Below are 26,311 nucleotides of genomic sequence, written 5' to 3'. Positions count from 1 at the left end.
TTGAACTGTGTCACTTTTGATGTGTTTTTGTTTCGCTTGAAGTAAGAAGTGTGAACTTTCTCTTCTAGAGGACACTACTGAAGAATTACAATAGTGCAACCTAGTGCGAAATCAAAGAACTATTTTGTTGGAGAAATTTTTATTTCAAGAGTTTGTTCTTTGTTAAATTTCTTTCTGTCATGGTTTAAGTTGGCTGTATACCCCTCTTTTTCCCCTTATTTTGGATCTAGCCAATCCCGAATTTCTTTAATTAATTTTCCACCAATAATGTGTTTCTTCTTCCTCTTTGTAGGGGTTTCTTTTCCCTAGCCAATAAAGATTTTGTGGGAGGGTGTTTTCTTTCCCCTAACGCCTAGAATCTTCCGCGAGAGGATATAAACTGCTGATTTGGGGGTCTCCGGGCCACTTCTGTTCCATCTTTCAGTGTATTAAGTACATAGCAGGAGGCGGGAAGCGCCTCTTTCTTCTTCAGCCGTTCAACACCAGGTAATGGCCTATTAATAACTTCTTTTCTTGCTAGGTCGGCAGTTTAACACTCGCGGCGGGTTCGAAGCATTTCCATCATGTAACCTTTTCCTAAAATGTAATTACTCTTTTCATCTTTTTCTTGTAAAGCTACATATTGGGATAGAGAGTGCTAACCCTCTCGAGCTCCCACTCACATTTGTTTTGAGGTGAACTTATTTTCTCAAACTATTCTTCGTTTATGTAATGTAAAGTGTTCTTCTCTAAGTCACCTCTGTAGTATGGGATTAGCCCTTGCGTTAGCGGCCCAGAGCCAGATTAGGTTTTAAAAAAAACAACAAAGTGTATTAGGAGTGCAAGATCGCCTCCTCTCAAATTGTTACTTTAGAGGTCATGTAATCAACCTTCTTTTCATGTAATAGACCTCTGTAGGTTGGGTATTTTACCCCTGTGAATACGTCCTTAGAGGACAGCTTGAAGGTAGAGTTTGGTGTGGCCTTTGAGAGGCTTAAATTTTAAGAGCGGATCGCTCTTTTGAAAATGAAGTGTCATATGCCTCGTGGAGGCTTTTCTGTGTAATTCGGAGCCAGGGGCTCCTAGGGATGAATGGGGTTTTCTGCCCCTCTGTTAAAACTTGTGTTTGTGGTAAAACTGAGCTGATCGCTGAAGTCAGGGCGTGAAGCCCAAAACCTGTAAATATTGTATCTCCCCTTGTTTTGCTACATTGTACCTGCCATGTCTGTTATTGCTTTGTTTTTGAAAAGAAAATATAACCTAGTTAAATTTTAAATTAATTTTACATTAACTTTGATTCCGTAGTTTGAAACCCATTCACGCCCGCACCTTCTTACGCCTCTACCTACCGCTAAAACACGGTAACAATTATTATTATTATTATTATTATTATTATTATTATTATTATTATTATTATTATTATTATTATTATTATTAGTGGCCATTTACCCTCAAGTGTTGGTGTTTCTGTCGTACTCAGTGAAGGATCCCACCGCAACCACCTTAAGGGCCGTGTCCTGGAGCGTGAGATTTTGGGCCTTGAGATACAACTTGGGAGGATGACCAGTACCTCGCCAAGGTTGCCTCACCTGCTATACCTGGGCCTCCTAAACGCCCAAAATCTCATCCATGCACATCGAGGCTCAGGAGCTCCGTGCATTATGCATCGGTTCCACTCGGCTCGGCTCGAACCAACGTTTCGTCTCTGGGCTACCCGGCTAAGCTCGGCTCAACTCGGCTCGCATTTAGAGCGCTATGGAGCAAGTGAGGAAGAGGGTGACAGGGGGAGCGAGCGAGACAGGCGTGAGGAAAGAGAGGGGCAGCGCTTTTGCTCTAAATCGAGGAGTGGGGGTGTGCACTCTGTGCAACCAAGCGAAGTCGTCTTTTGCACCGTGCATGCGTGTGGTGCATGCACCCTGAGAGGCCCTGTGCTATACTAAACAGAAGCCTTGTTTGGGGGATGGGAAATTTGGAAGGGATAGAGAAGGAAGATGGAAGGAAGCGGTCGTGCATCCCGGCATTTGCCTGGAGGAGAAGTGGGAAACCACGGGAAACCATCTCGAGGATGGCTGAGGTGGGAAACGACCCCTCCCCCCCCCCCCCCCTCTACTCCGTTGACCTCCCGAGGCTGAGTGAACCCCTTTCCAAGCGTCGTACCACTCTTCAGAACTTCTTGGTAGAGCCGGGAATCGAACTAGAACCTGCAGGGGGTGGCAGCTAATCACAATAACCACTATACCACAGAGGCGGACCTCAGTATTCTCATTGTGATAATTTTACTTCTGTCTGAAGGCCACAGGATAACATACAATGGCTGGCTGGAAGCTTTCATTCGCAAACACTCCGTGAGCCTCCGTGGCGCAATCGGCTAGCGCGTTCGGCTGTTAACCGAAAGGTTGGTGGTTCGAGCCCACCCGGGGGCGATAAGCTTTTGTGAGTATCCTGAACTTCAAATAAATGCTTCAAATGCCTTGTATCATGTTATATGGAGCGCATGCAATTCTTCTGTTCCTTACACTGCTTATTCTCGCTACTCCAGCAGCACGGTCATCACCTCGAACAATTGCTGCGAATGGATGTATGTGATACACAATGAGACTGTAGGTTTCTTTGGCATGCAGTGCGCCTGTACTTTCGGAACCGTACTTGAGCTGGTGTGGGTTACAGAAACACTTTCTTTTGCTAGGGGCTTTACGTCGCACCGACACAGATTGGTCTTATGGCAACGATGGGAGAGGAAAGGCCTAGGAGTTGGAAGGAAGCGGCCGTGGCCTTAATTGAGGTACAGCTCCAGCATTTCCCTGGTGTGAAAATGAGAAACCACGGAATACCATCTTCAGAGCTGCCGACAGTGGGATTCGAACTCACTATCTCCCGGATACAAGCTCACAGCCGTGCGCCTCTACCCGCACGGCCAACTAGCCCGGTGGTTACAAAACATGAACGTTTCCATATCGAAATTATTTCCTTCCTTCATCCTTGTCTATCACTTCCAATCTTCCCATCCCTCCGCCCAAAAAGCCCCTGTTCCGCATAAGAGGTGAGACTTCCTGGATGAGATACTGGTCCTTATTCCCAATTGTATACCCCAACTCATCACGCTGCAGGACCCTGTTCTTGAGGCGGTAGAGGTGGAAACCTTCGCGGAGTCCTAGGGAAAAACAAACCCTGGAGGGTGAACGGATTAAGAAAGGAAGAAAGAATAAAAATTGTCCACCTCTGTGGTGTAGTGGTCAGTGTGGTTAGCTGCCACCCCCGGAGGTCCTGGGTCGATTCCCGCCCCTGTTGTGAAATTTGAAAAGTTTCACGAGAGCTGGAACCGGGTCGACTCAGCCTCGTGAGGTCAACTGAGTAGAAGGGGGGGCTTCGATTCCCACCTCATCCATCCTTGAAGTGGTTTTCCGTAGTCTCCCGCTTCTCCTCCAGGCAAATGCCGGATGGTACCTAACTGAAGACTACGACCGCTTCCTTCCCTCTTCCTTGTCTACTCCTTTAAGTCTTCCCATCTTCCCTCAAGGCCCCTGTTCAGCACAGCAGGTGAAGCCGCCTGGGCGATGTACTGGTCCTCCTCCCCTGTTTTTCCCCAACCCAAAGTTTCACGCTCCAGGACATTGCTCTAGTGGTGGCAGAGGTGGGATCCTTCGCTGAGTCAAAGGGAAAAACCAACTCTGCAGGGTACATGGATTAAGAAAGAAAGTAACTTTTTTTTTCCATCAACGGGACTCGAACTAGTTCATCACGGTGTCAAACCATAAAAGCTTCACGGCTTAACGCCTCGAGTGCTGCACAAGTAGCGAAAATAAGCAGTCCAGGGAACAGAAGAATTACATACGATCCATATGCAAGGCATTTGAAGCAATTATTTGGAGTTCAGGACACTCACAAAATCTTATCGTCCCCGGGTGGGATCGAACCACCAACCTTTCGGTTAACAGCCGAACGCGATAGGCGATTGCGCCACGGAGACTCACGGAGTTACTCCTTCTACGTAACCAGAAAGTCCTACCCCCATTAATAGCTTAGGAGGAGGGATGAGGGCGAATAACTGGCGCCTTAACCGGAACACCTCGGCTAAGGTTAGGGGTTGGGGCGTGAGGCTAACAACTCTACCACCACAAAACTACATCATTTTCAGAAACCAAATCGAGATTACAGGACGGTCCCAAACCTACGACGACAAAAGGGCGCTAAATGGCAACGATACGAATATATTGGAACATGGAATGTGATAACAACCTTTCAGGCTGGGAGTAGTAGGAAATTGGAGGAGGAATTACTTAAATATCAGATAGATATGGCAGCGTTACAGGAGATAAGACGGAAGACAATCGAGCACTGCATTTTAATCAATAGTGGGAAAGAACAAAGTGGTATAGGGACAGTGTTTATCGTCAAGAAATCGGTCAGTCATAGCATGATTGAATATGAAGCAATAAGTCCCAGACTAAAATTTCCAAAGACTATTCCAAATACAAATGTTCATGTCTGTATTATCTTCAGTTTTTGAGATACAAGTATCCTCGTAAAACGAATACAAGCCCTTTTACATTCCCCTTAAGTAAATTTTCCGAAAAATAAGGACGTGTTTCTTTATTTTTAAAGGAGACTTCAAATACCAAATTTTACGTCTGTAATATATTCAGTTTTTGAGATACCAATATCCTAATAAAAAATAATTCAACCCCTTTTTCAGTCATTTTACCCCCTTAATTGCTTTTTCTGAAAACAAAATATTCGTATTACTTTATTTTTAAAAGATATTAAAAAACAATATTCATCATCATCATCATCATCTGTTTACCCTCCAGGTTCGGCTTTTCCCTCGCACTCAGCGAGGGATCCCACCTCTACCGCCTCAAGGGCAGTGTCCTGGAGCTTCAGACTCTTGGTCGGGGGATACAACTGGGGAGAATGCCCAGTACCTCGCCCAGGCGGCCTCACCTGCTTGAGGAGGGATGGGAAGATTGGAAGGGATAGACAAGGAAGAGGGAAGGAAGCGGCCGTGGCCTCAAGTTAGGTACCATCCCGGCATTCGCCTGGAGGAGAAGTGGGAAACCACGGAAAACCACTTCGAGGATGGCTGAGGTGGGAATCGAACCCACCTCTACTCAGTTGACCTCCCGAGGCTGAGTGGACCCCGTTCCAGCCCTCGTACCACTTTTCAATTTTCCGTGGCAGAGCCGGGAATCGAACCCGCACCTCCGGGGATGGCAGCTAATCACGCTAACCACTACACCACAGAGGCGGACAATTTTCCCGACTATAACAATTTATTTCTGAGATATACTGTATAAATGGTACGTTTAAAAATTCGCCCCGTTTGTCGCTGCTGTTCATCCCCCATTAATTGGTTTTTCCAACAAACAAAAAATAAGTGCTTCTTTATTCTTTAAGGAGATTCCAAATACCTTTAAGTCTGTCACTACTTCAGTTTTTTTTTGATTCCGAGCTCGATAGCTGCAGTAGCTTATGTGCGGCCAGTATCCAGTATTCGGGAGATAGTGGGTTCGAACCCCACTGTCGGCAGCCCTGAAGATGGTTTTCCGTGGTTTCCCATTTTCACACCAGGCAAATGCTGGGGCTGTACCTTAATTAAGGCCACGGCCGCTTCCTTCCCACTCCTAGCCACTTCGTGTCCCATCGTCGCCATAAGACCTATCTGTGTCGGTGCGACGTAAAGCAAATAGCACAAATAGCACACAGTTTTTGAGATATAAGTATCCTTATAAAGGTATTCAACCCCTTTTTCACCTTTTTTTCACCCCACTCACGGGGATTTTTCTGATAATATTTGCACCGTTGGAATGGCTCTCGGAAAACAAATGAATACAATGTTCGATTAGGATATCTTTTTATAGATTTTAAACAAGGATATGACAAAGTAAAGAGCACGACATTATGGGAAACAATGAAGGATTTTAAATTCCCACAGTAAATAAAACTGACTAAGATGACCCTGGAGAACAGCAGGCGGCAGGTAAAAGTGCAGGGAAGTCCGCGAAGAGTTTTCAGACCTGAAGAAGGCCTAAGGGAACGAGATCCCTTATCACCAGTGTTATTGAACCTAGTGCTGGAGGAAGCTGTAAGATCAATAACTAGTAATCCGGGTGGTAATATTTACAATAGACTGATCCAAGTTTTCGCTTATGCAGATGATGTGGTGATAACTGCCAGAAGTAACGAGGCACTTACAACTACCTTGAGGGAGCCGAAAGTTGCGGCTGTGTTTTTGGGCTTGGAGATAAGTGAGGCTAAAACTAACTAAATATATGGTAACATAGAGAAATGGAATGAACACTGAAAAACTCCAAGTGGATTATTCCACATTTGAAGAGGTAGATAGTAGTAATAACATCAGAAAATAAAGGTGTGACAGATGTTGTAAATCGGCTCCCAACAGATCCTGCAGAGTACTGTAGCCCCCCCGCCCCCCCCCCTTCTGAGAAGTAAAATCTTTAGCAGGAAATTAAACCTGACTCTCTACAAAACAATAATTAAACCAGTACTTATGTATGGGAGCCGCCTCTCTGGTGTAGTGGTTAGAGTGATTAGCTGCCACCCCCGGAGGCCCGGGTTCGATTCCCGGCTCTGCCACGAAATTTGAAAAGTATTACGAGGGCTGGAACGGGGTCCACTCAGCCTCGGGAGGTCAACTGAGTAGAGGTGGGTTCGATTCCAACCTCAGCCATCCTGGAAGTGGTTTTCCGTGGTTTCCCACTTCTCCTCCAGGCGAATGCCGGGATGGTACCTAACTTAAGGCCACGGCCGCTTCCTTCCCTCTTCCTTGCCTATCCCTTCCAATCCTCCCATCCTTCCACAAGGCCCCTGTTCAGCATAGCAGGTGAGGCCGCCTGGGCGAGGTACTGGTCATACTCCCCAGTTGTATCCCGCGACCAAGAGTCTGAAGCTCCAGGACACTGCCCTTGAGTAGGTAGAGGTGGGATCCCTCGCTAAGTCCGATGGAAAAACCGAACCTGGAGGGTAAACAGATGATGATGATGATGATGATGATGACTTATGTATGGGAGTGAGGCATGGGTATTGACTGAGGCCGCTGAGAGGAGATTAAATGTGTGGGACCGGGCGAGTTGGCCGTGCGCGTAGAGGCGCGCGGCTGTGAGCTTGCATCCGGGAGATAGTAGGTTCGAATCTCACTATCGGCAGCCCTGAAGATGGTTTTCCGTGGTTTCCCATTTTCACACCTCCTAGGCCTTTCCTATCCCATCGTCGTCATAAGACCTATTTGTGTCGGTGCGACGTAAAGCCCCTAGCAAAAAAAAAAAAAATGTGTGGGAAAGGAAAGTACTGAGGAAGTGGTTTGACCGGTGAAGGAGGGAGGATTGTGGAGAATCAGAACAAACGAAGAAATAAGATTATTGTATAAGGAGCCGGACTTGGTGACCTCAGTCAAAATGAGACGATTTAGATGGCTGGGGCATGTACAACGGATGGAGTAGAGAATACTTCCAAGGAGGGCACTGACGGGGCACCCTGGGGGCAGGAGAAGGAGAGGTCGGCCCCGAATAAGATGGATAGGAGATGTGGAGACTGATCTGAGGAACGTTGGAGTTAAGGGGTGGCGTGGGCGTGCTGAGGACCGGGACGACCGGAGAGCTGTGGTCAAGGAGGCCAAAGTCCTTTAAAGGACCGTAGAGCCATGGAGTAAGTAAGTCAAATTTTTATGGTCTGACAACGTGGCTTATTCCATTTCAATGTAACCTACAGTATCATAGTGCATCACATACATCCATCCATTCACAGAAATTATTTGGGGTGATGACCCGATGTCTCACTACCTAAAATTAACACCTAGATTTATGCAGAAGAAGCGAGAATAGCAGAATAGCATACCCTCCATATAACATGATACATTTATAAGGTAAGTGAAGCAATTATTTTCGTCATCGTCATAATGTTCAGGGTACTTGCAAAAACTCATCGCCCCCGGGTGGGCTCGAACCACCAACCTTTCGGTGAACAGCCGAACGCGCTAGCCGATTGCGCCACGGAGGCTCACGGCGTGTTCTGATTTGGCAGGTTGCTGCCATCAGTTGTATGTTATCCTGTGTTCTTCAGACGTAACGAAAATTATCGTTATGAGACTATGGCGATTCACTGTTAGTATTACCTTCTCTATCCCTTCCAAACTTCCCATCCCCCAAACAAGGCTTCTGTTTAGTATAGCACAGGACCTCTCAGGGTGCATGCACCAGACGCATGCACGGTGCAAAAGACGACTTCGCTTGGTTGCCCAGAATGCAGACCCCCACTCCTCGATTTAGAGCAACAGCGCTGTCCCTCTCTTTCCTCACGCCTGTCTCGCTCGCTCCCCCTGTCACCCTCTTCCTCACTTGCTCCATAGCGCTCCAAATCCGAGCCGAGTTGAGCCGAGCTTAGCCGAGTAGCCCAGAGACGAAGCGTTGTTCCAAACCGAGCCGAGTGGAACGATGCACAGTGCACGGAGCTCCTGAGCCTCGATGTGCATGCGTGAGATTTTGGGCGTTTGAGAGGCCCTGGTATAGCAGGTGAGGCAACTTGTGCGAGGTACTGTTCATCCTCCCAAGTTGTATCTCAAGACCCACAATCTCCGCTCCAAAACACTACCCTTGAGGTGGTAGAGGTGGGATCCCTCAATGAGTACGACAGAAACACCAACATTTGAGGGTAAATGGCCACTAATAATAATAATAATAGTAATAATAATAATAATAATAATAATAAAAGGAATCGTCATATTTTCGGTATTCTTTCTTTCTTTTTTTCTTTCTTTCCTTCTTTCCTTCTTTATTATTATTATTATTATTATTATTATTATTATTATTATTATTATTATTATTATTAGTGGCCATTTACCCTCAAGTGTTGGTGTTTCTGTCGTACTCAGTGAGGGATCCCACCTCTACCACCTGAAGGGCAGTGTCCTGGAGCGTGAGATTTTGGGTCTTGAGATACAACTTGGGAGGATGACCAGTACCTCGCCCGGGTTGCCTCACCTGCTATACCGGGGCCTCTGAAACGCCCAAAATCTCACGCATGCACATCGAGGCTCAGGAGCTCCGTGCACTGTGCATCGTTCCACTCGGCTCGGCTCGGACCAACGTTTCGTCTCTGGGCTACTCGGCTAAGCTCGGCTCAACTCGGCTCGCATTTGGAGCGCTATGGAGCAAGTGAGGAAGAGGGTGACAGGGGGAGCGATCGAGACAGGCGTGAGGAAAGAGAGGGGCAGCGCTGTTGCTCTAAATCGAGGAGTGGGGGTCTGCATTCTGGGCAACCAAACTAAGTCGTCTTTTGCACCGTGCATGCGCCTGGTGCATGCACCCGAGAGGCCCTGTGCTATACTAAACAGAAGCCTTGTTTTGGGGGATGGGAAGTTTGGAAGGGATATAGAAGGAAGATGGAAGGAAGCGGTCGTGCAACCCGGCATTTGCCTGGAGGAAAAGTGGAAAACCACGGAAAACCATCTCGAGGATGGCTAAGGTGGGAAACGAGCCCCCCCCCCCACCTCTACTCCGTTGACCTCCCGAGGCTTAGTGAACCCCGTGCCAAGCGTCGTACCACTCTTCAAACTTCTTGGTAGAGCCGGGAGTCGAACTAGGACCTGCAGGGGTTGGCAGCTAATCACAATAACCACTATACCACAGAGGCGGACCTCAGTATTCTCATTGTGATAATTTTACTTCTGTCTGAAGGCCACAGGATAACATACAATTGCTGGCTGGAAGCTTTCATTTGATAATACTCCGTGAGCCTCCGTGGCGCAATCGGCTAGCGCGTTCGGCTGTTAACCGAAAGGTTGGTGGTTCGAGCCCACCCGGGGGCGATAAACTCTTGTGAGTATCCTGAACTTCAAATAATTGCTTCAAATGCCTTGTATCATGTTATATGAAGCGCTTATTCTCGCTACTTCCGCAGCACGGTCATCACCTCGAACAATTGCTGCGAATGGATGTAGTGATACACAATGAGCCTGTAGGTTTTTTTTGGCATGCTGTGCGCCTGTACTTTCGGAACCGTACTTGGGCTGGTGTGGGTTACAAAAACACTTTCTTTTGCTAGGAGCTTTACGTCGCACCGACACAGATTGGTCTTATGGCAACGATGGGAGAGGAAAGACCTAGGAGTTGGAAGGAAGCGGCCGTGGCTTTAATTGAGGTACAGCTCCAGCATTTCCCTGGTGTGAAAATGAGAAACCACGGAAGACCATCTTCAGAGCTGCCGACAGTGGGATTCGAACTCACTACCTCCCGGATACAAGCTCACAGCCGTGCGCCTCTACCCGCACGGCCAACTAGCCCGGTGGTTACAAAACATGAACGTTTTCAAATCGAAATTCTTTCATTCCTTCCTTCCTTCCTTCCTTCCTTCCTTCCTTCCTTCCTTCCTTCCTTCCTTCCTTCCTTCCTTCATCCTTGTCTATCACTTCCAATTTTCCCATCCCCCCGCCAACAAAGTCCCTGTTCCGCATAAGAGGTGAGACTGCCTGGGAGAGGCACTGGTCCTTCTTCCTAGTCGTATCCCCAAACCCAAAGTCTCACGCTGCAGGACACTGTTCTTGAGGCGGTAGGGGTGGGATCTCTCGCTGAGTCCGAGGGAAAAACCAACACTAGAGGGTGAAAGGATTAAGAAAGGAAGAAAGAATAAAAATTGTCCACCTCTGTGGTGTAGTGGTCAGTGTGGTTAGCTGCCACCCCCGTAGGTCCTGGGTCGATTCCCGCCCCTATTGTGAAATTTGAAAAGTGGCACGAGAGCTGGAACGGGGTCGACTCAGCCTCGTGAGGTCAACTGAGTAGAAGGGGAAGGGGGCTTCGATTCCCACCACATCCATCCTTGAAGTGGTTTTCCGTAGTCTCCCGCTTCTCCTCCAGGCAAATGCCGGATGGTACCTAACTTAAGACTACGACCGTTTCCTTCCCTCTTCCTTGTCTACTCCTTTAAGTCTTCCCATCTTCCCTCAAGGCCCCTGTTCAGCACAGCAGGTGAAGCCGCCTGGGCGATGTACTGGTCCTCCTCCCCTGTTTTTCCCCAACCCAATGTTTCACGCTCCAGGACATTGCTCTTGTGGTGGCAGAGGTGGGATCCTTCGCTGAGTCAAAGGGAAAAACCAACTCTGCAGGGTACATGGATTAAGAAAGGAAGAAACATTTTTTTTCCATCAACGGGACTCGAACTAGTTCATCACGGTGTCAAACCATAAAAGCTTCACGGCTTAACGCCTCGAGTGCTGCAGAAGTAGCGAAAATAAGCAGTCCAAGGAACAGAAGAATTACAAACGATCCAAATACAAGGCATTTGAAGCAGTTATTTGGAGTTCAGGACACTCACAAAATCTTATCGTCCCCGGGTGGGATCGAACCACCAACCTTTCGGTTAACAGCCGAACGCGCTAGCCGATTGCGCCACGGAGACTCACGGAGTTACTCCTTCTACGTAACCAGAAAGTCCTACCCCCATTAATAGCTTAGGAGGAGGGATGAGGGCGAATAACTGGCGCCTTAACCGGAACACCTCGGCTAAGGTTAGGGGTTGGGGCGTGAGGCTAACAACTCTACCACCACAAAACTACATCATTTTCAGAAACCAAATCGAGATAACAGGACGGTCCCAAACCTACGACGACAAAAGGGCGCTAAATGGCAACGATACGAATATATTGGAACATGGAATGTGATAAGTATCTTTCAGGCTGGGGGTAGTAGAAAATTGAAGGAGGAATTACTTAAATATCAGATAGAAAGGCAGCGTTACAGGAGATAAGACGGAAGACAATCGAGGTTGCAGATTTAGAGCACTGCATTTTGATCAATAGTGGGAAAGAACAAAGTGGTATAGGGACAGTGTTTATGGTCAAGAAATCGGTCAGTCATAGCATGATTGAATATGAAGCAATAAGTCCCAGACTAAAATTTTCAAAGACTATTCCAAATACAAATGTTCATGTCTGTATTATTTTCAGTTTTTGAGATACAAGTATCCTCGTAAAACGAATACAAGCCCTTTTACTTCCCCCTTAAGTAAATTTTCCGAAAAATAAGGACGTGTTTCTTTATTTTTAAAGGAGACTTCAAATACCAATTTTTACGTGTGTAATATATTCAGTTTTGGAGATACCAATATCCTAATAAAAAATAATTCAACCCCCTTTTCAGTCATTTTACCCCCTTAATTGCTTTTTCCGACAACAAAATATTCGTGTTACTTTATTTTTAAAAGATATTAAAAAACAATTTTCACGACTATAACAAATTATTTCTGAGATATACTGTATAGTCCGCCTCTGTGGTGTAGTGGTTAGCGTGATTAGCTGCCACCCCCGGAGGCCGGGGTTCGATTCCCGGCTCTGCCACGAAATTTGAAAAGTGGTACGAGGGCTGGAACGGGGTCCACTCAGCCTCGGGAGGACAACTGAGTAGAGGTGGGTTCGATTCCCACCTCAGCCATACTGGAAGTGGTTTTCCGTGGTTTCCCCCTTCTCCTCCGGGATGGTACATAACTTAAGGCCACGGTCGCTTCCTTCCCTCTTCCTTGCCTATCCCTTCCAATCTTCCCATCCCTCCACAAGGCCCCTCTTCAGCATAGCAGGTGAGGCCGCCTGGGCGAGGTACTGGTCATACGCCCTTGAGGCGGTACAGGTGGGGTCCCTCGCTAAGTCCGAGGGAAAAACTGACCCTGGAGGGTAAGCAGATGATGATGATGATGATGATGATGATATACTGTATAAATGGTTAATTGGTTTTTCCAACAAACAAAAAATAAGTGCTTCTTTATTCTTTAAGATGTTTTTTTTGATACCGAGCTCCATAGCTGCAGTCGCTTATGTGCGGCCAGTATCCAGTATTCGGGAGATAGTGGGTTCGAACCCCACTGTCGGCAGCCCTGAAGATGGTTTTCCGTGGTTTCCCATTTTCACACCAGGCAAATGCTGGGGCTGTACCTTAATTAAGGCCACGGCCGCTTCCTGTCCCATCGTCGCCATAAGACCTATCTGTGTCGGTGCGACGTAAAGCAAATAGCACAAATAGCACACAGTTTTTGAGATATAAGTATAAGGCACTTACAACTACCTTGTGGGAGCCGAAAGTTGCGGCTTTATTTTTGGGCTTGGAGATAAGTGAGGCTAAAACTAACTAAATATATGGTAACATAGAGAAATGGAATGAACACTGGAAAACTCCAAGTGGATTATTCCACATTTGAAGAGGTAGATCGTAGTAATAACATCAGAAAATAAAGGTGTGACAGATATTGTAAATCGGCTCCCAACAGATCCTGCAGAGTACTGTACCCCCGCCCCCCCCCCTTCTGAGAAGTAAAATCTTTAGCAGGAAATTAAACCTGACTCTCTACAAAACAATAATTAAACCAGTACTTATGTATGGGAGTGAGGCATGGGTATTGACTGAGGCCACAGAGAGGAGATTAAATGTGTGGGAAAGGAAAGTACTGAGGAAGAGGTTTGACCGGTGAAGGAGGGAGGTTTGTGGAGAATCAAAACAAACGAAGAGATAAGATTACTGTATAAGGAGCCGGACTTGTTGACCCCAGTCAAAATGAGACGAATTAGATGGCTGGGGCATGTGCAACGGGTGGAGTAGAGAAGACTTCCAAGGAGGGCACTGACGGGGCACCCTGGGGGCAGGAGAAGGAGTGGTCGGCCCCGAATAAGATGAATAGGAGATGTGGACACTGATCTGAGGAACGTTGGAGTTAAGGGGTGGCGTGGGCGTGCTGAGGACCGGGACGACCGGAGATCTGTGGTCAAGGAGGCTAAAGTCCTTTAAAGGACCGTAGAGCCATGGAGTAAGTAAGTCAAATTTTTATGGTCTGACAACGTGGCTTAGTCCATTTCAATGTAACGTACAGTATCATAGTGCATCACATACATCCATCCATTCACAGAAATTATTTGGGGTGATGACCCGATGTCTCACTACCTAAAATTAACACCTAGATTGGTGCAGAAGAAGCGAGAATAGTAGAATAGCATACCCTCTATATAACATGATACATTTATAAGGTAAATGAAGCAATTATATTCGTAATTGTCATAATGTTCAGGGTACTTGCAGAAACTCATCGCCCCCGGGTGGGCTCGAACCACCAACCTTTCGGTTAACAGCCGAACGCGCTAGCCGATTGCGCCACGGATGCTCACGCATTCCTGCGAAATGGCAGGTTGCTGCCATCAGTTGTATGTTATCCTGTGTTCTTCAGACGTAACGAAAATTATCGTAATGAGACTATGGCGATTCACTGTCAGTATTACCTTCTCTATCCCTTCCAAACTTCCCATCCCCCAAACAAGGCTTCTGTTTAGTATAGCACAGGACCTCTCAGGGTGCATGCACCAGACGCATGCACGGTGCAAAAGACGACTTCGCTTGGTTGCCCAGAATGCAGACCCCCACTCCTCGATTTAGAGCAACAGCGCTGCCCCTCTCTTTCCTCACGCCTGTCTCGCTCGCTCCCCCTGTCACCCTCTTCCTCACTTGCTCCATAGCGCTCCAAATCCGAGCCGAGTTGAGCCGAGTTTAGCCGAGTAGCCCAGAGACGAAGCGTTGTTCCAAACCGAGCGGAGTGGAACCGATGCACAGTGCACGGAGCTCCTGAGCCTCGATGTGCATGCGTGAGATTTTGGGCGTTTGAGAGGCCCTGGTATAGCAGGTGAGGCAACTTGTGCGAGGTACTGTTCATCCTCCCAAGTTGTATCTCAAGACCCATAATCTCCGCTCCAGAACACTACCCTTGAGGTGGTAGAGGTGGGATCCCTCAATGAGTACGACAGAAACACCAACACTTGAGGGTAAATGGCCACTAATAATAATAATAATAGTAATAGTAATAATAATAATAATAATAATAATAATAATAATAATAATAATAATAATAAAAGGAATCGTCATATTTTCGTTATTCTTTCTTTCTTTTTTTCTTTCTTTCCTTCTTTTCTTCTTTATTAATATTATTATTATGATTATTATTATTATTGTTAGTATTATTATTATTATTATTATTATTATTATTATTATTATTATTATTATTATTATTATTAGTGGCCATTTACCCTCAAGTGTTGGTGTTTCTGTCGTACTCATTGAGGGATCCCACCTCTACCACCTTAAGGGCAGTGTCGTGGAGCGGAGATTATGGGTCTTGAATACAACTTGGGAGGATGACCAGTACCTCGCCCGGGTTGCCTCACCTGCTATACCGGGGCCTCTGAAACGCCCAAAATCTCACGCATGCACATCGAGGCTCAGGAGCTCCGTGCACTGTGCATCGTTCCACTCGGCTCGGCTCGGACCAACGTTTCGTCTCTGGGCTACTCGGCTAAGCTCGGCTCAACTCGGCTCGCATTTGGAGCGCTATGGAGCAAGTGAGGAAGAGGGTGACAGGGGGAGCGATCGAGACAGGCGTGAGGAAAGAGAGGGGCAGCGCTTTTGCTCTAAATCGAGGAGTGGGGATCTGCACTCTGGGCAACCAAACGAAGTCGTCTTTTGCACCGTGCATGCGCCTGGTGCATGCACCCGAGAGGCCCTGTGCTATACTAAACAGAAGCCTTGTTTGGGGGATGGGAAGTTTGGAAGGGATAGAGAAGGAAGATGGAAAGAAGTGGTCGTGCATCCCGGCATTTGCCTGGAGGAAAAGTGGAAAACCACGGAAACCCATCTCGAGGATGGCTGAGGTGGGAAACGAGCCCCCCCCCCCCACCTCTACTCCGTTGACCTCCCGAGGCTTAGTGAACCCCTTTCCAAGCGTCGTACCACTCTTCAAACTTCTTGGTAGAGCCGGGAATCGAACTAGGACCTGCAGGGGGTGGCAGCTAATCACAATAACCACTATACCGCAGAGGCGGACCTCAGTATTCTCATTGTGATAATTTTACTTCTGTCTGAAGGCCACAGGATAACATACAATGGCTGGCTGGAAGCTTTCATTCGCAAACACTCCGTGAGCCTCCGTGGCGCAATCGGCTAGCGCGTTCGGCTGTTAACCGAAAGGTTGGTGGTTCGAGCCCACCCGGGGGCGATGCGTTCTTACAAGTGTCCTAAACTTCAAGATTATGAAAATAATTTCTTCAAATGCCTTTTATCATGCTTATATGGAGGGTGAGCAATTATTTGGAGTTCAGGACACTCACAAAATGTTATCGTCCCCGGGTGGGATCGAACCACCAACCTTTCGGTTAACAGCCGAACGCGCTAGCCGATTGCGCCACGTAGACTCGCGAAGTTCATCCTTCTACGTAACCAGAAAGTCCTACCCCCATTAATAGCTTAGGAGGAGGGATGAGGGCGAATAACTGGCGCCTTAACCGGAACACCTCGGCTAAGGTTAGGGGTTGGGGCGTGAGGCTAACAACTCTACCACCACAAAATTATATCATTTTCAGAAACCAAATCGAGATAACAGGACGGTCCCAAACCTACGACGACAAAAGGGCGCTAAATGGCAAAGATACGAATATATTGGAACATGGAATGTGATAAGTATCTTTCAGGCTGGGGGTGGTAGAGAATTGTAGGTGGATATACTTAAATATCAGATAAATATGGCAGCGTTACAGGAGATAAGACGGAAGACAATCGAGGTTGCAGATTTACAGCACTGCATTTTGATCAATAGTGGGAAAGAACAAAGTAGTATAGGGACAGTGTTTATGGTCAAGAAATCGGTCAGTCATGGCATGATTGAATATGAAGCAATAAGTCCCAGACTAAAATTTTCAAAGACTATTCCAAATACAAATGTTCATGTCTGTATTATCTTCAGTTTTTGAGATACAAGTATCCTGGTAAAACGAATACAACCCCTTTTACATCCCCCTTAAGTAAATTTTCCGAAAAATAAGGACGTGTTTCTTTATTTTTAAAGGAGACTTCAAATACCAATTTTTACGTCTGTAATATATTCAGTTTTGGAGATACCAATATCCTAATAGAAAAATAATTCAACACCTTTTTCAGTCATTTTACCCCCTTAATTGCTTTTTCCGAAAACAAAATATTCGTGTTACTTTATTTTTATCATCATCATCATCATTATCTGTTTATCCTCCAGGTTCGGCTTTTTCCCTCGGACTCGGCGAGGGATCCCACCTCTACCGCCTCAAGGGCAGTGTCCTGGAGCTTCAGACTCTTGGTCGGGGGATACAACTGGGGAGAATGACCAGTACCTCGCCCAGGCGGCCTCACCTGCTATGCTGAACAGGGGCCTTGTGGGGGGATGGGAAGATTGGAAGGGATAGGCAAGGAAGAGGGAAGGAAGCGGCCGTGGCCTTAAGTTAGGTACCATCCCGGCATTCGCCTGGAGGAGAAGTGGGAAACCACGGAAAACCACTTCCAGGATGGCTGAGGTGGGAATCGAACCCACCTCTACTCAGTTGACCTCCCGAGGCTGAGTGGACCCTGTTCCAGCCCTCATACCACTTTTCAAATTTCGTGGCAGAGCCGGGAATCGAACCCGGGCCTCCGGGGGTGGCAGCTAATCACACTAACCACTACACCACAGAGGCGGACTACTTTATTTTTAAAAGATATTACAAAAACAATTTTCACGACTATAACTATTTATTTCTGAGATATACTGTATAAATGGTACGTTTAAATATTCGCCCCGTTTGTCGCTGCTGTTCATCCCCCATTAATTGGTTTTTCCAACAAACAAAAAATAAGTGCTTCTTTATTCTTTAAGGAGATTCCAAATACCTTTAAGTCTGTAACATCTTCAGTTTTTTTGATACCGAGTTCGATAGCTGCAGTCGCTTATGTGCGGCCAGTATCCAGTATTCGGGAGATAGTGGGTTCGAACCCCACTGTCGGCAGCCCTGAAGATGGTTTTCCGTGGTTTCCCATGTTCACACCAGGCAAATGCTGGGGCTGTACCTTAATTAAGGCCACGGCCGCTTCCTTCCCACTCCAAGCCACTTCCTGTCCCATCGTCGCCATAAGACCTATCTGTGTCGGTGCGACGTAAAGCAAATAGCACAAATAGCACACATTTTTTGAGATATAAGTATCCTTATAAAAGGTATTCAACCCCATTTTCACCTTTTTTTTCACCCCACTCACGGGGATTTTTCTGAAAATATTTGCACCTTTTGAATGACTCTGGGAAAACAAATGAATACAACGTTCGATTAGGATATCTTTTTATAGATTTTAAACAAGCCTATGACAAAGTAAAGAGCTCGACATTATGGGAAACAGTGAAGGATTTTAAATTCCCACAGTAAATAAAACTGACTAAGATGACCCTGGAGAACAGCAGGCGGCAGGTAAAAGTGCAGGGAAGTCCGCGAGGAGTTTTCAGACCTGAAGAAAGCCTAAGGGAACGAGATCCCTTATCACCAGTGTTACTGAACCTAGTGCTGGGGAAAGCTGTAAGATCAATAACTAGTAATCCGGGTGGTAATATTTACAATAGACTGATCCAAGTTTTCGCTTATGCAGATGATGTGGTGATAACTGCTAGAAGTAACGAGGCACTTACAATTACCTTGAGGGAGCCGAAAGTTGCGGCCGTGTTTTTGGGCTTGGAGATAAGTGAGGCTAAAACTAACTAAATATATGGTAACATAGAGAAATGGAATGAACACTGAAAAACTCCAAGTGGATTATTCCACATTTGAAGAGGTAGATAGTAGTAATAACATCAGAAAATAAAGGTGTGACAGATATTGTAAATCGGCTCCCAACAGATCCTGCAGAGTACTGTACCCCCGCCCCCCCCCCCCCCGTCTGAGAAGTAAAATCTTTAGCAGGAAATTAAACCTGACTCTCTACAAAACAATAATTAAACCAGTACTTATGTATGGGAGTGAGGCATGGGTATTGACTGAGGCCACAGAGAGGAGATTAAATGTGTGGGAAAGGAAAGTACTGAGGAAGAGGTTTGACCGGTGAAGGAGGGAGATTTGTGGAGAATCAGAACAAACGAAGAAATAAGATTAAGTATAAGGAGCCGCACTTGGTGACCTCAGTTAAAATGAGACGAATTGGATGGCTGGGGCATGTGCAGCGGATGGAGTAGAGAAGACTTCCAAGGAGGGCACTGACGGGGCACCCTGGGGGCAGGAGAAGGAGTGGTCGGCCCCGGATGAGATGGATGGGAGATGTGGAGACTGATCTGAGGAACGTTGGAGTCCTGGAGTAAGTAAGTCAAATTTTTATGGTCTGACAACGTGACTTATTCCATTTCAATGTAACCTACAGTATCATAGTGCATCACATCCATTCACAGAAATTATTTGGGGTGATGACCCGATGTCTCACTACCTAAAACTAATACCTAGAGTGGTGCAGAAGCGAGAAAAGTAGAATAGCATACACTCCATATAGTATGATACATTTATAAGGTATTTGAAGCGATTATTTTCGTTGTCATAATGTTCAGGGTACTTGCAAAAACTCATCGCCCCCGGGTGGGCTCGAACCACCAACCTTTCGGTTAACAGCCGAACGCGCTAGCCGATTTCGCCACGGAGGCACACGGCGTGTACTGATTTGGCAGGTTGTAGCCATCAGTTGTATGTTATCCTGTGAAAGGAAAATTATCATAATGAGACTATGGCGATTCACTATTATTATTATTATTATTATTATTATTATTATTATTATTATTATTATTATCATTATTATTATTATTATGCCGCCTCTGTGGTGTAGTGGTTAGCGTGATTAGCTGCCACCCCCGGAGGTCCGGGTTCGATTCCCGGCTCTGCCACGAAATTTGAAAAGTGGTACGAGGGCTGGAACGGGGTCTATTCAGCCTCGGGAGGTCAACTGAGTAGAGGTGGGTTCGATTCCCACCTCAGCCATCCTCGAAGTGGTTTTCCGTGGTGTCCCACTTCACCTCCAGGCGAATGCCGGGATGGTACCTAACTTAAGGCCACGGCCGCTTCCTTCCCTCATCCTTGCCTATCCCTTCCAATCTTCCAATCCCCCTACAAGGCCCCTGTTCAGCATAGCAGGTGAGGACGCCTGGGCGAGGTACTGGTCATACTCCCCAGTTGTATCACCTGACCAAGAGTCTGAAGCTCCAGGACACTGCCCTTGTGGCGGTAGAGGTGCGATCCGTCGCTGAGTCCGAAGGAAAAGCCGAACCTGCAGGGTCAACAGATGATTATTATTATTATTATTATTATTATTATTATTATTATTATTATTATTATTATTATTATTATTATTATTATTATTATTATTATTATTATTGTACCGGGCGGTACACCTCTACGACGCAAGTTCTAATATTGCGCCAATTGAAACTCCTCTACAGGAGAAACTCTGAACTGTAGAAACGGAATCAACTCAACTGTTTATCAGATGTCACTGGGTGTTTTTGAATTGCTTTTGTTGATCGAGAAGTGTGGACATTCTCTAACAGTTGTCTCTACTAAAAAACTATGATAATGCACTCTGGTGCGAAGGAATGCACTTTCTTGGAGAAACTTTGTATTCATAAGTTTTGTCTTAACTAAATTTTGTTCTTTCATTTGAGGGTTGGCAATATTAAGCTTCCTTTCCGCCTGTTTTGAATTTAACCAATCCTAAATTTCTGTAATTAATTTCCCACCAATAAGGTGTTTCTTCATCGATTTGAGTGTAACTTTTGCTGTTAACCAATAAACGTTTGTGGGCGGGTCTTAATCATTAATGAAAGGTCTCGAATTTTCCGCGAGTGTATAAAAACTGCTGATTTTCTTGTCTCCGGGCGACTTCAATAACATCTAGCTTCGCGTGTGGATATGTAGCAGGGGGCGGGAAGCGCCTCTTTCTTCGGGCAACAGATCTTCAACATGGCCATTTAACATCTTTTTTTGCTAGCTCAGCAGTTTAACTCGTGGGGTAGGTTCGAAACCTTTAATATGTAAGCAAACTTTAAAAAATGTAAATCCCATTTCAGCCTATGTAAAAACTACAAATCTCTTTAACTGTAAAGCGGGGATAGAGAGTGCTTTACCCTCTCGAGTTCCCCTTCATTTTGAAGTTGAGGTGACTACGTTTTCATAACCGTCTCTTCTCTTCCTTAATGTATTAAAGTTGTCTCATACGAGCCACCTCCCTAGCTTGGGATTAGCCCCTGCGTAATCGGCCTAGCGCCGCTTAGGTTTTAAAATGTGTATTTAGGATTGCAAATCACGTCTCCATCCGTTTTGCGTTTTGGGCCAATTAAATTAACCTAGTATTTGCCCACTAAGGCCCAGTAGATTGGGTACGAGATACCCCTGTTTTTTTGTAAGTTGTGCCTTGATGGCAGTTTAGTGTAATAGTCCATTATTGCCTTTATATGCTCGAAAGATCGAGAGCGGTTCAGCTCTTTATGGTGTTGTGGTAAAAGTGCCTTAGAGAGGCTTGAGATGTGAAGTTGGGAGCAAGTTCTCCATGTAATAAGGGGTTTTCTGCCCTTTGTTAATTTGTGGTTGTGAGCTGAGAGCTCAGACTTTGGGGCTCGTAGCCCAGAATTTGTAATATCCTCGTAACTTGTGCTTTCGTTTGTAAAGTTGCATTGTACCTGATTTTTCTTTGTTATTTCACCTAGTGAAAATTGTTAAATCTTGTTATCAGTTGAAAATATAACCTTTATTTAAATTTTTAAATTCATATTTCGGACTTGTAGTTTGACCCATTCCAGCCCGCACCTTCTTTCACCTCTGCTGATCCACCAAAACCTCGGAACAATTATTATTAGTGGCCATTTACCCTCAAGTGTTGGTGTTTCTGTCGTACTCAGTGAGGGATCCCACCTCTACCACCTGAAGGGCAGTGTCCTGGAGCGTGAGATTTTGGGTCTTGAGATACAACTTGGGAGGATGGCCAGTACCTCGCCCAGGTGGCCTCACCTGCTATACCAGGGCCTCTCAAACGCCCAAAAACTCACGCGTGCACAGCGAGGCTCAGGAGCTCCGTGCACTGTGCATCGTTCCACTCGGCTCGGCTTGGACCAACGCTTCGTCTCTGGGCTACTCGGCTAAGTTCGGCTCAACTCGGCTCGGATTTGGAGCGCTATGGAGCAAGTGAGGAAGAGGGTGACAGGGGGAGCGATCGAGACAGGCGTGAGGAAAGAGAGGGGCAGCGCTGTTGCTCTAAATCGAGGAGTGGGGGTCTGCACTCTGGGCAACCAAGCTAAGTCGTCTTTTGCACCGTGCATGCGCCTGGTGCATGCACCATTAGAGGCCCTGTGCTATACTAAACAGAAGCCTTGTTTGGGGGATGGGAAGTTTGGAAGGGATAGAGAAGGAAGATGGAAGGAAGCGGTCGTGCATCCCGGCATTTGCCTGGAGGAAAAGTGGGAAACCACGGAAAACCATCTCGAGGATGGCCAAGGCCGCACTAGATAGACAGGCCACAAGGCTCGGACCGTGACGTCACGCTAGTGGCTGGCGTTCATCATGGCAGTGTAGGGCCCGCTCTCACTTTCACCATGATATTGTTCATTTATTCAACCTTAACGATAAAATTGAACACTCCTTCAATTGTGGCTTTACTTAGGCTTGTATACTACACGAGTTTTATGCGGGGAGAAAACTGGAAGGGCAGTACATGTATATTTCTTTACGTAAAATTATGATGACATCTGTCACTTGTAACTCAACACGGTATCTTTAAAAGATTAGAACGCATAATACGTATACAAAAAGTTTTAATGTTACTAGGAAAATGCATGATGGCAATTCACAACAAAAGTCTGAAACCTTTCTTAGAAATTAAGCTGCAACTTAAAACTTACCTAAGAATTCCTAAGGTTTCAGTTTGTACATTTTTATTTTCCTGAGGATTTCTTCTTCTCAGCGATGAGTTTATCTACGGTAACTTTTCTATTGTTATTCAATAATATATTACAAAAGATGTATATACATCTGTCAACGAAATGTTTAAAACTATTTATTTAATCACAGCATGTTTAAACATTTTCGTTTTCCAGAACATTGTTGACAAGCGAAGTCAGAATTTTCTCTGAGAATCCTCATGTAAAAACATTAGTATACATGTTTACATTTTGTAGCTCTAAAAGAGTCTGGTACGACACCTTTTTATACAGGGCAGGAGTAAGCCAAGGCCGCACTAGATAGACTCAGACATTTTTTTGTCTGACTCAGAGTTGTCAAAGTCAGGATAAGTTGTCAGCTTGATTAAGCCAGTTATTTATTAAGATTTTAAATAAATGACCAGTATCAAACAATTTTGTGTGTGTGTTTCGTCAAATGGATTTTGAAAAGTGGTTTGTAAATTGCTTTTGCACAGCTTTTCAAACATTTTTCTGTTATTATTAGAAATTATGCATGCTACCTTATAAGCTATAGGACTATCTGTTAATACTTTAAAGACTTGCAAAGTTAGTTCTTCTAAGAAATGTCATATTAGGTTCTTACATGGAAACAAATCAACAACGTCTTTATTTTTTTAAAGACTGGATGACAACATAAAAGTTTGTGCAGTTGAAGCTAATGTAGTGTTATTTTCTCCGCTTTTACTACTAAAAGCAACTCCCCCTACCTTTCCTCCTAGCGGGCGATCTGGCCGTGGGGCTGTGAACGTGCATCGGGAGATAGTGGGTTCGAATCCCACTGTCGGCAGCCCTGAAGAAGGTTTTCCGTAGTTTCCCCATTTTCACACCAGGCAAATGCTGGGGCTGTACCTTAATTAAGGCCACGGCCGCTTCCCTCCAGCTGTTATAAATCTCCTATCCCATCGTCGCCATGAGACCTATCTGTGTCGGTGCGACGTAAAGCCACTAGCAAAAACAAAAATAAAACCTTTCCTCCTTTATAGTTCAGCTCACGTTTTATGTAGACTCCATTCAACAAGTTACAAAATATGTCATGCTCCTTTAACAATTTTAGTTTATTTTTTCAAGTAATTCCAATGTGAATCATCAATACCCGAATTTCCCGTGCCTAGTTTTGCAGTAAAAGACTGTGAATAACCAAGTGGGGCATTGTAAGAAACGTTGACTGTCTTATCTTCTTTTACGCCCCAGGAAATGCGAAAAATATTGAAGTGAACCATGTTATTAGAATACAGGAGTAAGATACTTTCTTTGCAAAGGCTATATTTAACTGTTCCTTAAAAAAAATATAATTTATCAGTAATGATACACTCATTAATTTCACTTTCAATTTCATCGATTATTTTGTGTACAGATTCTATTTTATCGTGGACAGTCACTTTTGAGTTACGAGCAGGTCTAAACAGGAAGTTATAAATACTTTTCTAATTTGACCATTTTAATATCTTGCCCCCATCACCTAATGCACGTATATCAGGGTTATAACTCATGAAAATATCATGTTTAATGGATTTAAAATCAAGAGCCTCGTTTAATGTTAAGGAAGTACCAATTTTCGGAATATTTTCCTCACTCACATACATTTTGAAAATACAGACTTTGGCTGTTAAAGTTGACGGAAACTTTGTCCAAATCTAATTTGCGTTTAATACTGAAATTACCCTGAACGTCTTCGAAGTCCTTGATCCTGTCATATTCTTCCTCAGCTTTCTTTCTTTCCTTCCTCTTCCCGTTTTTCAATTTCTTCTTGTCTTTGAATAGGATTTTTGCTCGTTGTTGGAAGATTTTTTATACAGATAGGCAGGCACATTTTAAAACTTAGGAATAGCATCGTTTGCGAGTTTTAAATGGTTAGGTTTTACAGTTAAAAGAGACTCATCAGGACTTTTAACGGAATCGTCCCTAATTACGAAACTTCGTCGAAGTGTTTTATGCACACAACTGAGCTTGCTGAAGGGATGAATTCGGTTCAATGGATAGCTATGATCCACTTTTGTTTCCGAAACACGCCAGTAGGAAATTTAAACACTGAAATATTAGGCTGTTTTGAACTGTAGTTTATTCTACAACCAGGTATACAACACGACGTGGCCATAATTCACAATGTTCACACACGTTTAAATCATTCAACACCATCGATAGCCTCACTGCTGCGAAGTTCAGATCAGCTTATAAGTCACTGGCGAGAAGTGAAGCGGCTGGCGACTAGTGTGACATAGCGCCCGAAGTGGAGGGGGAGCCTTATGGCCTGTATATCTAGTTGGCCTTGGGATGGCTGAGGTGGAAAACGAGCCCCCCCCCCCCCCCCACCTCTACTCCGTTGACCTCCCGAGGCTTAGTGAACCTCGTTCCAGGCGTCGTACCACTCTTCAAAACTTCTTGGTAGAGCCGGGAATCGAACTAGGACCTGCAGGGGGTGGCAGCTAATCACAATAACCACTATACCACAGAGGCGGACCTCGGTATTCTCATAGTGATAATTTTACTTCTGTCTGAAGGCCACAGGATAACATACAATGGCTGGCTGGAAGCTTTCATTTGATAACACTCCGTGAGCCTCCGTGGCGCAATCGGCTAGCGCGTTCGGCTGTTAACCGAAAGGTTGGTGGTTCGAGCCCACCCGGGGGCGAGAAACTTTTGTGAGTGTCCTGAACTTCAAATAATTGCTTCAAATGCCTTGTATCATGCTAGATGGAGCGCATGAAATTCTTCTGTTCCTTACACTGCTTATTCTCGCTACTCCAGCAGCACGGTCATCACCTCGAACAATTGCTGCGAATGGATGTATGTGATACACAAGGAGACTGTAGGTTTCTTTGGCATGCAGTGCGCCTATACTTTCGGAACCGTACTTGAGCTGGTGTCCGCCTCTGTGGTGTAGTGGTTAGCGTGATTAGCTGCCACCCCCGGAGGTCCGGGTTCGTTTCCCGGCTCTGCCACGAAATTTGAAAAGTGGTACGAGGGCTGGAACGGGGTCCACTCAGCCTCGGGAGGTCAACTGAGTAGAGGTGGGTTCGATTCCCACCTCAGCCATCCTGGAAGTGGTTTTCCGTGGTTTCCCACTTCTCCTCCAGGCGAATGCCGGGATGGTACCTAACGTAAGGCCACGGCCGCTTCCTTCCCTCTTCCTTGGCTATCCCTTCCACTCTTCCCATCCCTCCACAAGGCCCCTGTTCAGCATAGCAGGTGAGGCCGCCTGGGCGAGGTACTGGTCATACTCCCCAGTATCCCCCGACCAAGAGTCTGAAGCTCCAGGACACTGCCCTTGAGGCGGTAGAGGTGGGATCCCTCGCTAAGTCCGCACCTGGAGGGTAAACAGATGATGATGATGATGATGATGACTTGAGCTGCTGTGGGTTACAGAAACACTTTCTTTTGCTAGGGGCTTTACGTCGCACCGACACAGATTGGTCTTATGGCAACGATGGGAGAGGAAAGGCCTAGGAGTTGGAAGGAAGCGGCTGTGGCCTTAATTGAGGTACAGTTCCAGCATTTCCCTGGTGTGAAAATGGGAAACCACGGAAAACCATCTTCAGGGCTGCCGACA

General features: G+C 45.7%; 1 protein-coding gene and 10 non-coding genes across 13 annotated transcripts in view; 4 read left to right on the top strand and 7 right to left on the bottom strand.

Moving 5' to 3' along the window:
* LOC136875673 (calcitonin gene-related peptide type 1 receptor) overlaps window positions 1-26,311 on the bottom strand; it is a 409,243-nt gene that overhangs the window by 133,216 nt on the left and 249,716 nt on the right. The gene's annotated exons all lie outside the window — the stretch shown is intronic.
* On the top strand, window positions 2,329-2,402 carry TRNAN-GUU (transfer RNA asparagine (anticodon GUU)). Its single transcript has one exon. It is a non-coding gene; the product is annotated as a tRNA-Asn (tRNA).
* TRNAN-GUU (transfer RNA asparagine (anticodon GUU)) lies at window positions 3,873-3,946 on the bottom strand. Its single transcript has one exon. It is a non-coding gene; the product is annotated as a tRNA-Asn (tRNA).
* TRNAN-GUU (transfer RNA asparagine (anticodon GUU)) lies at window positions 7,919-7,992 on the bottom strand. The gene has a single exon. It is a non-coding gene; the product is annotated as a tRNA-Asn (tRNA).
* Window positions 9,726-9,799, top strand: TRNAN-GUU (transfer RNA asparagine (anticodon GUU)). Its single transcript has one exon. It is a non-coding gene; the product is annotated as a tRNA-Asn (tRNA).
* TRNAN-GUU (transfer RNA asparagine (anticodon GUU)) lies at window positions 11,312-11,385 on the bottom strand. Its single transcript has one exon. It is a non-coding gene; the product is annotated as a tRNA-Asn (tRNA).
* On the bottom strand, window positions 14,054-14,127 carry TRNAN-GUU (transfer RNA asparagine (anticodon GUU)). Its single transcript has one exon. It is a non-coding gene; the product is annotated as a tRNA-Asn (tRNA).
* Window positions 15,932-16,005, top strand: TRNAN-GUU (transfer RNA asparagine (anticodon GUU)). The gene has a single exon. It is a non-coding gene; the product is annotated as a tRNA-Asn (tRNA).
* TRNAN-GUU (transfer RNA asparagine (anticodon GUU)) lies at window positions 16,128-16,201 on the bottom strand. Its single transcript has one exon. It is a non-coding gene; the product is annotated as a tRNA-Asn (tRNA).
* On the bottom strand, window positions 19,391-19,464 carry TRNAN-GUU (transfer RNA asparagine (anticodon GUU)). Its single transcript has one exon. It is a non-coding gene; the product is annotated as a tRNA-Asn (tRNA).
* TRNAN-GUU (transfer RNA asparagine (anticodon GUU)) lies at window positions 25,320-25,393 on the top strand. Its single transcript has one exon. It is a non-coding gene; the product is annotated as a tRNA-Asn (tRNA).

The sequence above is a fragment of the Anabrus simplex genome, chromosome 6, assembly GCF_040414725.1.
Source record: "Anabrus simplex isolate iqAnaSimp1 chromosome 6, ASM4041472v1, whole genome shotgun sequence".
In the NCBI taxonomy this organism is placed as follows: domain Eukaryota; kingdom Metazoa; phylum Arthropoda; class Insecta; order Orthoptera; family Tettigoniidae; genus Anabrus; species Anabrus simplex.
Note: the sequence above shows the minus strand (reverse complement) of the source record. Positions and strands in the feature narration are given on the sequence as shown.